The sequence below is a fragment of the Gnatocerus cornutus genome, unplaced genomic scaffold, assembly GCF_029298725.1.
Source record: "Gnatocerus cornutus isolate USDA-ARS CGAHR unplaced genomic scaffold, icGnaCorn1.1 ctg00000023.1, whole genome shotgun sequence".
In the NCBI taxonomy this organism is placed as follows: domain Eukaryota; kingdom Metazoa; phylum Arthropoda; class Insecta; order Coleoptera; family Tenebrionidae; genus Gnatocerus; species Gnatocerus cornutus.
Genome location: NW_028275375.1, coordinates 5,247,995 through 5,259,593, shown reverse-complemented (window position 1 = coordinate 5,259,593; position 11,599 = coordinate 5,247,995). Strand labels below are relative to the sequence as shown.

Below are 11,599 nucleotides of genomic sequence, written 5' to 3'. Positions count from 1 at the left end.
TTGGATTCGGCGTGACATTTTGCGTAAAGTGAGTAAATTTGTTGAATTTGCTAAATAAATAAACGAGGCATTGGCCAAAAACTGTTTTGAAGAGGTCGTTTTGGGGTGATTTTCAATCACTGTGTTAAAAGTGAAAACGACGTTTAATGCCTTTGTGTTAAACATGAGTCGAAAGAGGAGCTCGAGATCTATCTATTTGTCAAATTTGAGATCGATCGGACAAACAGATTACAAGTTATGGCTAAAAATAAAAAAAATTGAAAATTTTTCATCATTTGAGTCGGATTTTTTTTTCGCGAAAAATCGACTATCGAATTTTGGGCTTTTGACAACTTTTTCTAACGTAAAATGAGCCAAGAAAAACAATGGCGCAAACCGCATCTCAATATCGCTGATAGTTTGCGAGATATTTAACTTTAAAAATTACGAAAAGTTAGGAAAAATGAAAATCAACTATCCCAAATTTTGATCGGCCATAACTCAGTTATTTGTTGTCGGATCTAAATTTCAAGCCCAGATTTGGAATCTGTGGAAAATTCTGCGTACCCTGATGTAGAATAACGCAAGTTTACTCAAAAAATAAGCGAGATATCGACGTCAGAAGTTTGGCATAGTTTTAGTCATGAATTTTCGCGAAAAACTGCAACTTTCGACTTGTGGAAAATTTAAAAACTGTTTCTTATGTAAAAAATTGCGAGAAAAATGATGGAGCAAACCGCAGAGTCCGAGATTTTGAGCACGAATTGTTTCGAACCTTAAAAAATTCGGCTCTTAGCGACAACCAAAAAGTTCAAATGGCCATAACTCAGTTATTTGTTGACGATAATTAAAAATTCTAGCGGCTTTGAATTCACCGTGACATTTTGCGTAAAGTGCGCTGAAATTTGTTGAGTTTGCTAAATAAATAAACGAGGCTAAATAAAAATCCAAAAATTGAAAAATTTTCATCGTTTGAGTCAAAATTCGCGAAAAATCGACTATCAAATTTCAAGCTTTTGAGAACTTTTTCTGACGTAAAATGATGTGAGAAAAATAATGGCGCAAACCGCATCTCAATATCTCTAATAGTGTCCAAGATATTACTTATTTTACTTATTATAATTATACTTATTGTACTTTAAAAATTAGGAAAAATGAAAATCAACTATCCGAAACTTTGATCAACCATAACTCAATTATTTGTTGTCGGATCAGAACTTCAATCCCAGATTTGGAATCTGCGCAAAATTCTGCGTAAAATGAGCCTAAATATCGCAAGTTTACCCCAAAAATAAATTATTCCTCGTATTATTATTAGAAAATCCACCTTTTCTTCGTAGCAAAATGGAGAATGGATGTGAATCGAATTAATTCATTGGCCTGCATTTTTTCTTACAAAAAACGCACCCAAACTACCAACGCGAGCGCAACATTTGGTTGGCCAAGGCGATAAATTCTGTTGGAAGGTGAAAACTGATAAATTCCTGAGCTAATTAATTCCTGTAACTACATAAAAAAACGCTCGAAACAAATAAAAAATGCAATAACATATTAAGGAAATAAGAATCTGATTACTGATACTGATAAGGCGTTTAACCTTTGATCATCTCGTGATAAGAGATAAAAAGAGTTTACATGGTCAAAAATAGAAACACAGAAAATTTTATCCAGAGTTATATTTTTGTTTAACTTTCACAAATCGACTTATTTAACGTTCAGTTTTTCCTTCAAGTTTCTCCAAATCCTTCAAAGACACGACAAGAGAATCATCAAATTCTTTGATTGTGTCTTTAACATTTTCTTTAATGTCCTCCTTGATTGTTTCTTTGTTAGCACCAACGTAATTTGCTGCTGATTTTACCAACGCCTTTTCCACCTTTACTTCCTTTGGCAATGTCCCAACTTCCTTTTGATTCAATTTCCCATCCATGATCCTTGCCAGAGTTGTCAGATAAATCTCAATTTCGCCGACTTTGTCCTTCACCATTTCATTGATCTTCTTTTTGATCCTATCTTTGAAATTTTCCGCCATTGAGTTGAACATGCGCTGGTTCTCTTCACTCGCTGTCGAATTCCCAACTTGGGCTTCATTTGGCTTGAGAACTCTTCTCGAGAAGTTGAAATGGTTGAATAAGAAATCAACGAAACTCGGAGTTGCCAAAGGGAAAATCGCCAGGAAAACTAAAGTTAAGCACAGCACCTTCATATTTTACATTTGACGCGAGAACTATAACTGCCGCTAATCACTCATTGTTCTTTGATTTTCGATAAACAGCGATATTTCCAAGTCATTACCATAAAATCGCAATAAACACTTTTAAAGGCAATTTGTCTTAACGATGGACCGTGCAAAATTCCTCTCCGACATGCTTTATTTCTTGAACGACCTTTTTAGTTTCCTTCTTGTTACCATCCGCCCCGACGCAAATTAGAATATTGACTGGAGCATCGCCTAGCTCATTTATAAGAAGATTGATTTTAAATTTAAATTTAAATTTAGTCGTCAGATTTCCCAAATAAAAAACGATTTATTTTGCAATTTTATTAGAACGTTATGCGTCGTACAGTGCCAAGAATCGGTTACACGCGTCATAATTTCCATAGAGCGTCGTTACAATGCTGCACAAAAGATCTTTTTTGCAGCCGTCCGAACACCCGCCTTTGATGCCGGCGTCGCCGTTTCTGAACTTGAATCTGAAATTTTCCGTTTATTTTAGTTACTTCAGTTGGTAACGTACAGGAAATAATCATCTAGAAGACTGTGGTCTTCGGTCATCCTGTACACCACTTGGTCAACTTCAGATGGTAACAAAGTTTCCGCTCCAAAAGCTTCGACAAAACTGTACAGTTTCTTCCACTCCACTGGGGCGCCCTCTCCTGCGGCGTTCGCCAGAGTCAAGTTAAAGTACCACTCTTCATAGTCAAGGAGGTGCTAAAACTCTCTCTTTTACACCGCTCGATCCTCTGGTTTACTCACAAAAGTCGTATCGTCAACCTCGTAGTACTTGAAACTAGGATTTGAGTTGCTAAATGGGGTAACGGACGCCCCGTTGAAAGCCACCCCTACTGGTTCTTCCGGATTTGAAGTGTTGTAAAACACGTGGAACTCATCCTTGTGCGTGTGTCCATTGAACTGACCGGTGATGGTATTAGCGAACCTGGAGAAAACCGTATGGAGAGTTCCTAACATTGTTCGTTTTGATTTGCGGACGGTTCGTCCCCGGCAATTTGCCCCGACAGTTTGGGCCCGACTTTTTTGTCCCCGGTTAATTCGTCCCCCACAAATTTGTTTCTGAAAGCTTTGTTTTGGGTTTGTTCTTCCTACATATAAAATAATTTTAAAATTCTTACTTCTTGTTTTAAAATTCTATAATTTGATACAGTAAATAAGCTTTATGAAAGTAGTAAATGTACAAAATTTGTTTGTTCCAACTTTAAAACTTTCGACGTTACGAAATTTTATAGACACATTTTGATTTTGAGTTAGTCCTCCATATAAAAAATTCTAAAATTCTTATTTCTTGTTCTAAAATTCCATGATTTAATACACTTTATAAACATCTTCAAAGGAGTAGATATAATAAATTTGACTATTTTAACTTTAAAACTGTAGGAGTTACAAATTTTAATAGACACATTTTGATTTTGAGTTAGTTCTATATATAGAAAATTTCTAAAATTCTTACTTCTTGTTTTAAAATTCTATAATTTAATACACTTAATAAACATCTTCAAAATAGTCAATGTTCCAAATTTGAATGTTCTAACTTTAAAACAGTCGAAGTTACAAAATTTAATAGACACAGTTTGATTTTGAGTTAGTCCTACATGTGAAAAATTCTAAAATTCTTACTTCTTGTTCTAAAGTTCTATAATTTAATACACTTAATAAGCTTCTTCAAAATAGTGAATCGCCCAAATTTGAATGTTCAAACTTTAAAACTGCCAAAGTTACGAAATTTAATAAACACATTTTGAGTTTGTCCTTCCTACATATAATTTTTTTTTAAATTCTTACTTTTTGCTCTAAAATTCTAGAATTTAATACACTAAATAAGCATCCTGAAAGTAGTAAATGTACCCAATTTGGTTGTTCGAACTTTAAAACTGTAGAAGTTACGAAATTTAATAGACACAGTTTGATTTTGAGTTAGTCCTAAATTATAAAATTCTTACTTCTTGTTCTAAAATTTTATAATTTAATACACTTAATAAACTTCTTCAAAATAGTGAATCTTCCAAATTTGAATGTTCTAACTTTAAAACTGTCGAAGTTACGAAATTTAATAGACACATTTTGTTTTTGAGTTAGTCCTACATGTGAAAAATTCTAAAATTCTTACTTCTTGTTCTAAAATTCTATAATTTAATACACTTAATAGGCATCTTCAAAATAGTCAATCTTCCAAATTTGAATGTTTTAACTTTAAAACTGCCAAAGTTACGCAATTTAATATACAAGTTTTGATTTTGAGTTAGCCCTACATATGAAAAATTCTAAAATTCTTACTTATAGTTTTAAAATTCTATAATTCAATACACTTAATAAGCATCCTGGAAGTAGTAAATATACCAAATTTGGTTACTCGAACTGTAAAACTTTTAAAGTTACGAAATTTGAAGAGAAATTTTGATTTTGAGTTAGTCCTGTATATAAAAAATTAAAAAAAAAGAAAAAAAAAAATTGTTCTATAATTCTATAATTTAATACACTTAATAAGCATCTCCAAACTAGTAAATATACCAAATTTAATTATTCTAACTTTAAAACTGTCGAAGTTACAAACTTTTATAGACAAATTTTGATTTAAAGTTAGTTCTGCATATGAAAAATTTTAAAAATTTTATTTCTTCTTCTAAAATTCTATAATTTAATACATTTAATAAGCATCTTCAAAATAGTGAATCGTCCAAATTTGAACGTTCAAACTTTAAAACTGCCAAAATTACGAAATTTAATAGACACATTTTGAGTTTGTCCTTCCTACATACAATAATTTTTTTTTTTAAATTCTTACTTTTCGCTCTAAAATTCTACAATTTAATACACTAAATAAGCATCCTGAAAGTAGTAAATGTACCCAAGTTGGTTGTTCGAACTTTAAAACTGTAGAAGTTACGAAATTTAATAGACACAGTTTGATTTTGAGTTAGTCCTACATATAAAAAATTCTAAAATTCTTACTTCTTGTTCTAAAATTCTACCTATAATTTAATACACTTAATCAGCATCTTCAAAATAGTGAATGTTCCAAATTTTAATGTTTTAACTTTAAAACTGTCGAAGTTACGAAATTTAATAGACACGTTTTGATTTTGAGTTAGTCCTGCTTATAAAATTTTTTAAAATTTTTATTTTTTTTTTCTAAAATTTCATGATTTATTACACTTAATAAGCATCTTTAAAATAGTAAATCTTCCAAATTTGAATATTCTAACTTTAAAACTGTCAAAGTTACGAAATTTAATAGACACATTTTGATTTTGAGTTAGTTCTACATATGAAAAATTCTAAAACTCATACTTTTTGTTCTAAAATTATATAATTTAATACACTAAATAAGCATCCTGGAAGTAGTAAATTTACCAAATTTGGTTGTTCGAACTTTAAAACTGTCGAAGTTACGAACTTTTATAGACAAATTTTGATTTTAAGTTAGTCCTGCATATGAAAAATTCTAAAATTTTTATTTCTTGTTCTAAAATTCTATAACTTAATACACTAAATAAGCATCCTGAAGGTAGTAAATGAACCAAATTTGAATGTTCAAACTTTAAAACTGCCAAAGTTACGAAATTTAATAGACACATTTTGAGTTTGTCCTTCCTACATATAATTTTTTTTTAAATTCTTACTTTTCGCTCTAAAATTCTAGAATTTAATATACTAAATAAGCATCCTGAAAGTAGTAAATGTACCCAATTTGGTTGTTCGGACTTTAAAACTGTCGAAGTTACGAAATATTATAGACAAATTTTAATTTTGAGTTAGTCCTACATATAAAAAATTATAAAATTCTTATTTCTTGTTCTAAAATTTTATAATTCAATACACTTACTAAGCATCCTGGATGTAGTAAATATACCAAATTTGGTTAATCGAATTTTAAAGCTGTCAAAGTTACAAAATTTGAAAGACAAATTTTGATTTTGAGTTAGTCCTGCATATAAAAAATTTAAAAAAATGTAAAACATTTTTTTTTGTAATTCTAAAATTTAATACACTTAATAAGCATCTCCAAACTAGTAAATAAACCGAATTTAATTGTTCTAACTTTAAAATTGTCAAACTTTCGGAATTTAAGGAATTTTGAGTTTGTCCTTCCAACATATAAAAAATTTCTAAAATTCTTACTTCTTGTTCTAAAATTTTATAATTTAATACACTAAATAAGCATCCTGAAGGTAGTAAATGTACCAAATTTGGTTGTTCGAACTTTAAAACTGTCAAAGTTTTAAAATTTTATAGACAAATTTTGATTTTGAGTTAGTCCTGCATACAAAAAATTTTAAAATTTTAATTTCTTCTTTTAAAATTCCATGATTTATTACACTTAATAAGCATCTTCAAAATAGTAAATCTTCCAAATTTAAATGTTCTAACCTTAAAACTGTCGAAGTTACGAAATTTAATAGACACAGTTTGATTTTGAGTTAGTCCTACATATGAAAAATTCTAAAATTTTTACTTCTTGTTCTAAAATTCTATAATTTAATACACTTAATAAGCATTTTCAAAATAGTGAATCTTCCAAATTTGAATGTTCCAACTTTAAAACTGTCAAAGTTACGAAATTTAATAGACACAGTTTGATTTTGAGTTAGTGCTACATGTGAAAAATTCTAAAATTTTTATTTCTTCTTTTAAAATTCCATGATTTATTACACTTAATAAGCATCTTCAAAATAGTAAATCTTCCAAATTTGAATGTTCTAACCTTAAAACTGTCGAAGTTACGAAATTTAATAGACACAGTTTGATTTTGAGTTAGTCCTACATATGAAAAATTCTAAAATTCTTACTTCTTGTTCTAAAATTCTATAATTTAAATCACTTAATAAGCATTTTCAAAATAGTGAATCTTATAAATTTGAATGTTCTAACCTTAAAACTGTCGAAGTTACGAAATTTAATAGACACAGTTTGATTTTGAGTTAGTCCTACATATGAAAAATTCTAAAATTCTTACTTCTTATTCTAAAATTCTATAATTTAATACACTTAATTAGCATCTTCAAAACAGTGAATCTTCCAAATTTGAATGTTCTAACTTTAAAAGTGTCAAAGTTACGAAATTTAATAGACAAGTTTTGATTTTGAGTTAGCCCTACATATGAAAAATTCTAAAATTCTTACTTTTTCAATTATTCTTAAAGATCGCACCGGGACGAATTAAACAGGGGACAAATTGCCTTGGGCACGAAAGAGCCCGGAGGACGAATTCATCGGAGACGAATTGCCGGGGACGAACTGGTGGCATCCCACCTTTCAACAATTCTGCAGTACTCGCGACTCCAGACTCCCAAAGTCGGCCCAGTTCCTGAAGGAACGTGCGACAAAATATGAACACTCTCATTGTTATCCTCGGCGCTTTTCAACTCATCCGCCAACCACTGGAGTTGGTTGAACGGATCAACATCCTCATAGATCAACCACCAGTTGTCGATATAACCAAGATTGCTGTTAATTCCGATGATTCTAAACCCAGGACGTGGACTGACGGAGTAGTAGCCACCTTTGAGCACCGTCTCGGTGATGTCTTCTCCGATGAGGTCCGACCATTGCTTTGCGGCGAGCTCAAAGAGCCACTTAACACTAGAGCCGTCGACGTTCTCGCTCGGCCACCTACAAAGACGTTTTACCTGCTGGTGCGACCTTATGGAGGCTTACAAATTCAACGGTGAAGGCTCGTGGTTTCCGAACACCGGGAAAACCGGCACGTCGAACTCCTCTTTGAAATACTCGTGGAGTTTGGTGATGGAGTCGGTGTTCTTCTCGATGCTGGTCTCCCAGATGCGGTGGCTGATGATGTCGCCGGTGTAATACACGTACGCGAACTCCTAGTAAACCCGTGAAAAGGAGCGAAAATGAAGGTAACACCAACCTGTGTCTTGGCCTGTCTGACGGTTTCCTCCACCAGGTGCCAGGGGGAATCAGCCGAGCGGTAGTCCGTCCAATAACCACACGCTTCTTCAGGTGATGATGGTTCTCCTTGGTCGTTTTGACAACACAGAGGCTCTCCACATGCTGAGTTTCCTCCAGGGAGGTACTCCGGGTCGTAGTGAATGTCGCTGATTTGTAAAATATTGAACGTTTCCGCTGTGGTTGTGTTCGGTTGAGGCCTCTCCGGAGAGTTTCCGCTGGGGATGTCAATACTCCACTCGTAAGCATCTCCGGTGGGACACCCAGAGGTCTGAAGAACAACCCCACAGACCCGATTCGACGTGAAATTCTCGTAATTATCAATGATGTAGAGGAAGACGTCGATGAAGCGATCAATGGCACCTCTACAAACTCGGTCTGATTCAATATTCATGTCTTTGCAGACCAAAACAGCTTCGTCGAAGAGGCTCTCGCGGGACAACCCCGCGCGGCGCTCCACCACCACCAGGTCCACGACGAGGTTGCACAAGTAGCAAAGAGTCGGCACGTCGTACAGGTGGTCATTGTTTTCTCTGAAGACACCGGGGAATTGGTACGATTTCAAGAGGTGGTGGAAGTCATCGGTGGGGTTACCAGTGCGGAAGAACTCCTCGAAGTGTTTTTTTACAGGTTCCAACGCTGTTACCACTTGGGGGTCGTAGTCGGCGGTGTTGAGAGACCATGAAGAGGTGGAAATTAGGAGGAGCACCAGGAGAACACTCGCGGATGCCATCGTGGCGATTGTACGGATTTGCGCCAGGTGGGCACTTAAGTAGATTTTATTATCGGCGAGATTGACCTTCGTGGAAGACAATAATAGACACTTTAGGTGGTCGAGTGCGCTCAAGATTCAAGATTAAAGATTAGGCGGATGTGCGACAGAAAGAATCGTGAAAAACTGGGCCATAAAGCGATCCAAATTGTCGCCTATTTGTAATTCCAAGCACAAGGCTGTTCGACCCCTCAACTAAAATTCGTCTTTTGAAAAATATGCAACCCAGCATACTAACCATTTGGCACATGCCAATCATCTAAAAGGGCAAAAATCGTCGGTAAAATTAGCATATTTTCTACCACAGTTCAGCAATAAACCAGGCAGATAATTTGCCTTGTTTCGAAATATTATGTCCCTCAAAAAGGATTTAATAGAGAGAAATAATAAATGATTCATGATCTAATAAACTTTATATTCCAAGTAATAGTTATTTGTGTACCAATGCCAAAAAGTGTTTCTTTTTTGGCCGAGCCTTTTCTTAATAACCGAGGCGACAGCATTAAATTTACAAGTTAATTAATTTTTATTTATGATTCATTGATTTAATCATTTATAACAACTGAATAATTGGAAATATACATTAATCCTTCAGAAGAGTTCATATTTTATGTTCATTTTCAATAATTCAACGTCTTTGTTGCACTTTACAGCAGTTTGTCGATTTGATTTTATCCAAATTATTATAAAATTGAGGGTAATGTCGGTATCTTGATGTAATATGCCAAACTATGGATAGATGGCGCCACCATAGATCGGCCAAAAATGTTTGCGACCAGAAAAGACTTACTTTTAGGCCGCTTTTGAGGAATAAAAATTCCAGTTTAAGTCGCCTAAAAAAAATGTTTCGTTAAAAATGTGTATTATCACAATTTTATTTTTAAAATTACACTGTGGCATATGTAGTTCTCAGGTCGCGAAATGTGTTTTATTTAAAATAAAATGCAAATTGTGTTTGAAATCGCAGAAAAAAACGCTAGTTTATCAAGTTACTTCCCTAAATTTCATTGTTATAACTTAAAAACAAAAAAAAATTATTCTAAAATTTTGCATTTTGGTATAGTTCATGAAAACTTTATAAAAAATAACCTCTTCAAATTTCGTTGCCGTAACTTAAAAATTAACAAAAATACAAATAGCAAATATGTTGTTAAAAATATTTGGTTCGTTCTAAAATAAAATTTTCTAAAATCTTTATTTATTGCTCTAAAATTTTGCACTTTTGCACAAATAATGAAGACTAAAAAAATAGTAACCTCCATAAATTCCATCAACATAACTTAAAAACTAACAAAAATACGAATTTTAATAAAAAAAAGTTGAAAACATATTGGTTCCTTCTAAAATAAAATGTTCTAAAATCTCCATTTTTTTGTTCTAAAATTTTGCATTTTAGTACAGTTCATAAAAACTTCATAAAAAATAACCTCTTCAAATTTCATTGCCATAATATAAAAATTAACAAAAATGCAAATAGCAAAAATAATTAAAAATATTTGGTTCGGTCTAAAATAAAATTTTCTATAATCTCCATTTTTTGTTCTAAATTTTTGACATTTGGCACAGTTAGTGAACACTTTAAAAGTAGTAACCTCCCCAAATTTCATGGTCATAACTTAAAACTAACAAAAATACAAATTTTAATAAAAAAAAGTTGAAAATATTTGGTTGGTTCTAAAATAAAATTTTCTAAAAATCTCTATTTTTTGTTCTAAATTTTTGCGCTTTGGCGCCGTTAATGGACACTTTAGAGGTAGTGACTTCCCCAAATTTCATCGTCATAACTTAAAAACTAACAAAAATACGAATTTTATAAAAAAAGAGTTGAAATTATTTGGTTATTTAAAAAATAAAATTTCCTAAAATCTCTAATTTTTGTTCTAAAATTTTGCATTTAGGTACAGTTCATGAAAACTTTTAAAAAAATAACCTCATCAAATTTAATTGCCATAACTTACAAATTAACAAAAATACAAACAAATATTAAAAATATTTGGTTCGTTCTAAAATAAAATTTTCTAAAATCTTTATTTATTGCTCTAAAATTTTGCACTTTCCCACAAATAATGAAGACTAAAAAAATAGTAACCTCCCCAAATTCCATTAACACAACTTAAAAACTAACACAAATACGAATTTTAATTAAAAAAAATTGAAAATATTTTGGTTCCTCCTAAAATAAATTTTTCTAAAATCTTTATTTTTTGTTCTAAATTTTTGCATTTTGGCGCAGTTAATGGACACTTTAGAGGTAGTGACTTCCCCAAATTTCATCGTCATAACTTAAAAACTAACAAAAATACGAATTTTAATAAAAGAAGAGTTATTTATAAAACAAAATTTTCTAAAATCTCTATTTTTTGTACTAAAATTTTGCATTTTGGTACAGTTTATGAAAACTTAAAAAAATAACCTCTTTTCATTGCCATAACATTCAAAATTAACAAAAATACAAGTAACAAATAGTTAAAAATATTTGGTTCAGTCTAAAATAAAATTTTCTAAAATCTCTATATTTTTGTTCTAAATTTTTGCACTTTGGCGCAGTTAGTGAACACTTTAAAAGTAGTAACCTAACCAAATTTCATGGTCATAACTTAAAACTACCAAAAATACAAATTTTAACAAAAAAAAGTTGAAAATATTTGGTTGGTTTTAAAATACAATTTTCTAAAATCTCAATTTTTTTGTTCTAGAATTTTGCA

General features: G+C 31.8%; 1 protein-coding gene across 2 annotated transcripts in view; it reads right to left on the bottom strand.

Annotated features, from left to right (window-relative positions):
- LOC148166528 (transient receptor potential-gamma protein-like) overlaps positions 1 to 11,599 on the bottom strand; it is a 129,063-nt gene that overhangs the window by 47,157 nt on the left and 70,307 nt on the right. The gene's annotated exons all lie outside the window — the stretch shown is intronic.